This window comes from Salvia hispanica, chromosome 5 (genome assembly GCF_023119035.1).
Source record: "Salvia hispanica cultivar TCC Black 2014 chromosome 5, UniMelb_Shisp_WGS_1.0, whole genome shotgun sequence".
Taxonomy (NCBI): domain Eukaryota; kingdom Viridiplantae; phylum Streptophyta; class Magnoliopsida; order Lamiales; family Lamiaceae; genus Salvia; species Salvia hispanica.
The window spans coordinates 37,337,068-37,342,863 of NC_062969.1; positions in this window are offsets into that span (position 1 = coordinate 37,337,068).

A 5,796-nucleotide genomic window follows, 5' to 3' on the forward strand; every position below is an offset into this window, starting at 1 on the left:
CTATTGTTCTATGCATAAAAAGTATCGTATGTTCTAATAATCCTTCTTTTGAGGTATAATTTCTTACTCCGTATTTTGTAGTCTCATTTATTATGCTTTTATATAAATAAATTTTAATATATAATTAAATATATAATATTGCGGTTGGGTGGTCATTGAGGTATGGTCGGGTTGGTTGAATATTGATGATGTGAAAGATGATATGGAGGAGATAAAAATTAATTAGTTATTGAAAAAGGTGGTTGGGTTGAGTTGGGTGGTTGCTTATAAATATGATAATAGAGGACAGGGGCCTAGAAGGTTTTTGTGATTCCTAATTTTTTTTGAAAATTTTGAAAATAATTTGCTATACTTACAAAGCTACTGATGTTTAAGACTAAATCAGTGAACTTGGAATGATAGCAAATGGTTAGGTTTAATTTGCGAATCAATCCAAAAAAAATTTACACTAAGGCTGTTTGTCAAATGACAATCAAACAATAATGATTTTAAGAACAACTTCTGTGTAGAGATTCAACTTTGTTGAAATGCTAAGACTAATTATGTAATAAGAACTTAGCTCTATCCTTGTACAATTGTTTTTTTTAAAGATTGACGGGCTATCCTTGTACAATTAATTTTTTAAAAGATTGACTGCATATGTATCTCTTACTTATGTAATATTCATTTTCTCATGGAAAAAAAATTACATGGGAACTGACAACCCAAGAACTCTACCCACAAGCAGCTAATCTGGATTAATTGTCTAGAGTAGTTATAATATGGAAACAATATCTGGTGAATAATTTTTTATCTTATTTTCTATATTGACTTTTAACTAGAGACATTTTTTCATGGTTATTAGTATACAAAATAGGCTTCATTTGATAGGAGAAGGATGGAATAAGGTTTGTGTTTTGCGAGAAAAATAACACTCTAAATTAAAGAACATTCAGTTTTAATGAGAGATCATGTTTTCTTTTCTTACTAAAATATAATCAAAGACTCCACACGTATTTATAATATGTGAGTTACAAAAAGATCTATAATAAGACAAACAAATCAAATCCTAACAAATTAATTTAAACAAATTATATTCTAGATTTATGGAGATAAAATATGTGAATAATAAAAACTATATTCTAGATTTATGTAGAAAATTAGATGAAATGGAACAGATATCCATATCAACTCAAGCACCGTTGAAATACACATATCTCTAAGGTGGAAATCACAAAAGTATAAAAGCATCCACAGTGGGACGGACTATAGCCCGCCCTAAGCGACGCCCTATGCACCTCCATGTCAGCATTTTATCCTCCGCCACTTCCACCTGCAATGGGGCGGACTATAGCCCGCCCTAAGCCACATCCTAAGCATTTTACTTCTATTTTATATGTATACAATTTATGCAAATATATCAAGGAAAATAAATAAATAAAAACAACACAATTAAGACAAATCCTACCTTTACTTAATTAAAAAAAAGTTACAAAATAAGAAATTAAAAAAAAGTTACAAACTAAGAAATTAAAAAAAAGTTACAAAAGAAAAAAAAAAAAAAAAAGTGCACTAAATCCGGTCTAGAGTAGTCCCAATCTACGGCTGAGGCCATCGATCATCCGCTGGATGCCTTCGATTTGAGCCAGATTGGTCGCCTGCATCAGGGCGTTGTGCGCATCCAACAACGTCCTATAGTCGGAGGAGGCCACCAAATCGGTGTAGGCATGGGACGCAACCGAAGTCTCGGTCGGGGTCGCGCTTGGGGTCGAGCTCGGGGACAGGCTTGCGGCATGGTCAGGCGGCGCCGCGGCGGATGTGGTCGTCTTGCCCTTGGCCTTGGCAGCCTTGATGCTAGGGGGAGCTACTCCCTATGGCGCTTGTAGGCGTGGGGCGGCTTGGCCTCGTTGTATTTTTCGGCGATGCGCTCCCAATATGCCGTAACCTTCTGGTTGTTGGCGAACACCGGATCCTCATACACATCAATCCAACATCTTGTCAAGACGAAGGATTCGTCCGCGGCGTAGTTCGTCCTTCCCGGGGCGAACTCTTCACACACCGCCGTTTGCGGCAACTTCTGGGCTCGTGCCTTGGGCCGCCTCTTCTTGGTGGCGGAGCCCGACGCGGCGGCGTCGGCGGCGGATCGGCCGCGAGGAGCAGCGCGGGTGTGCGGTTCGGAGAAGGCTCCATGTCTGACAGCCCGTACGAGTCCGTGCTGAAGTCGTGATCGTACTGGGCGTTGGTGTCGAATGGCCGGTAGTCGTTGGGTTCTGTACCCGACCATCGTGCACCACCGAACATCGGACTATTCGGACTTGGGTAATCTTCGGGATTCATTTTGTTAGAAGTGTAGAATATGTAGTGTGAATTTGAGAGTGAAAGAAGTGAAAAATGAGTGAAAAAAGTGAGAATATATATAGGTTTTGAAAATTAAATAAAATTAAATTAAAAATCAAAAACGCATTGCATCGTCCGCGATGCCACTGTGGCGGACGATCGATCGAGCGCGGATGATGGTTAAGCCATCGTCCGCCACATTGTGGATGCTCTAATAGAGAGATTGCTCTGCCACCTATGGAAGATGATATAAAATGTGCTCATAACTGAATATATAGATGATGGGTTGTGATCAATGTCGAACTAATTGGAAGATGATCTAAAATGTGCTCATAACTGAATACTTTTCTAGTTTCATTAAAAATCAAACCAACACCGAAATTTGAATATTCAAGCAATCAAATTACTTCCTTTGTCTATCATAATTATTTTAGTTGTGATTTCTTTGTTTTTGGTTAAGAAAGTTGTGAGATTGCTTTAATGAGAAGACTATTGAAATATACTCCACTAAACTTAATAATCATGTTCAAAAGCAAATCATACATTCCAGTTAAGATGTGTTTCACAAAACAAATTTAATCAGTGATATGCATTGTCTAAGAGGTTTGAAATATACGTTTGATTGGGTGCACTAAACATCATGTATTTTATTAAGACTATTCTAATTTTTTTGTTGTATTTGATTGTCGAACTTGTAATGTGATGTTATCATTAGCTTTGATATAAAAATCGGTATATTATTAACTAAAATTGATATTTAATTTTTATATTTTGCGTTTCACTTATCTGGAAATCTTTTTTTATTTGCAAATAGTATGTATTTAATATATGAAATTTGTGGTGTTTTTATTATAACTAGTGTAACACAGATGCATTTATATTTAATTTCAATCATTACATATTCTGTATACAAACTGGTTGTGTATCTATTATTGTAGTAGTAAATTAGACAATTATTGTATTTTATAAATTGCAAAATTCAGCTCATACGCATACTATAATTATAGTATATTTGTTCGTATATTTTTTAAATTAGTTTTGAAATGATAAAATCTTTATGATTGTATGCTGAGATTCTTCTTCTCAGCAAGTTTGATGGAAATCTGTTCTAATTTGTAGTGAAAAAACAATGTAAATGATAGAAAAACTAACATGAACTTCAATAAAAAATTGACGTGTTAAAATATAATAATGAGATATCTAAATAATCCATCGCATAATGGCACCCATACGCCCAATGGCTGATCCACCATGAATATGGAGAACTAGGTGATGGAAGCAAAATAAAATGCAGGCAGCTGAAATTCGATCGTTCAGGAGCCGTTGGCTGAGGACTTATTTTAGATCTTTTATTTTCAGCCGTTGATTCAACTCATACTTGGAAATCAGTTTAGGGATTTAAATACTCTATGAGCGGTAGAAAATCACCAAAATTCAACTTTCTGTTTCAATAAGAATTCTACTTCCGTTCACTTTGTTTTCGAGATTCGTATCGATTCAATTTCCGATTGCCAACAAGTGGCGCCGATCTGTGGGAAGGTTCATCTTTTTGTGTTGTGAATCGGGGAATCGAACTCTAGGATATCAATGGCATCAAGGTTTGAGGCAGAGAAATTTACGGGCAAAAATGATTTCGGACTTTGGCGAGTCAAGATGCGAGTGATGCTCATCCAACAAGGGCTGGCGGCGGCTGTCAACTGCGAAGGCGGATGAGGTGCTCGATGAAAAAGAGACTGCAAAGAAAGAGGAATTGCTGGCCAAGGCGCATAGCACAGTGGTGTTGTGTCTTGGAGATTAAGTTCTCCGTGAGGTGGCGAAGGAGACTACCGCAGCCGGGATTCTAACGAAATTGGAAAATCTGTATCTAACGAAACCACTCGCGAATAGGCTATTCATGAAACAACGTTTGTATTCGTACAAATTCCAAGAGGAGAAGGGCATTCTTGAACAGCTAGAGGATTTCAGTAAAGCGATAGATGATCTTGAGAATATTGATGTCACCATCGAAGACGAGGATAAAGCGATTCTTCTCCTTAATGACTGCCGAAGTCGCATGAGCAATTGCGAGATGCTATTATGTATGGTAGGGAAGGTTCAATCACCTTTTTTGAATTTCAGTCGGCGCTAAGGGCCAAGGAGCTTCAGAGAAGTGGAAGTCAGGTGCAAGATCAGGCTGCTGAAATCCTAAACATTAAGAAATTTAAGGGGAAGAAGAAATTTAAGAAGGATATAGATGGATTCAAGAACGGATTCAAGGAGCAAAGGGAAACGCGGTCTTGTCATTGGTGCAAGAAGTCGGGTCATTTGAAAAAGGATTGCTTCACTTGGAAGAAAAAGTAAGCGGAAGAAGCAACGCATGGGACTAGCAGGTCTAATTATGTGCAAGAGAATGAAGTCCCTCAGGTGTTGAATGTGATGATGAAAGGTGAGTTTGTCTCTTGGATTCTTGACTCTGGTTTTTCATGTGTCCGAACATAGCTTGGTTTGAATCTTTTGATGAAACAATGGATAGTGGATTTGTAGTTCTTGGGAACAATCAAGTGTGCACGATCAAATGAGTTGGGAGTTTGAGATTGCAGCTTGCTGATGGGACCATTAAAATCTTGAGTGATATGAGGCTGATTCCTGAAGTTAAGAGGGACCTCATATCACTTGGGTTGCTTGAACGCAAGGGATTGATGCACTTTTTATTAGCACTAAAATTACCTGCAAGTATACATGGTAGATCTAGTATAGCTAAAGGTCAGTACCGGGATATCGAACACGAGGAATATAATTGCAACTGGCTATTATGTACTAAGCGTCAAATACTATCTAGAGAAACAAGAGAAGTTTTGGGTTTTTGAAAGTAAAAACAATTAAAAGCAATCAAACAACTAAATGCAATTAAATCACAAAGATAAAATATGAGAGATAAGAGAATTCCATGGATGTGTGTTCACAGTTATGGTTATACAAATTCCAACTACAATACCCTAGCACAGTTTATACTTTGAAAGGACTAGTCACCTAGCTTATGCTCATGCGATGCAAACGTTGATGACAAAATTAGGGTTGTCAATCCTAACACGTAACTCCATAAAGCTCATAAGACCCTTGAAAAGTCCTTACTCTCAATTAACAGTGCCGTTTAAAGGAAAGCTAACTGTAGCGTCTACTAAGTGGATCTAACTCGCTAGAACTCTGTCACAGTTATGAAGCAAGCTATATTAAATCATACAAGACTGTGTCACTCAATCATGCAGCATCAAGATTACTTAGGGAAGAAACAAAGTAAAAACAAAACGGATATTAAATAGAAAAAGGAATTGTATAAACCAATAAAAGTTACTAACACATCCAAAGAATCCTATGAATTTAGTTAGACATAATTGAATAAGCTAAAAACATAGATTGGAGTGAAAACAATTGGAACATAAAACTAAAGCAAATAAAACTCGTAGGTTGAATCCTTGTCGTTCTTGATGTTCTTGCTTCTTT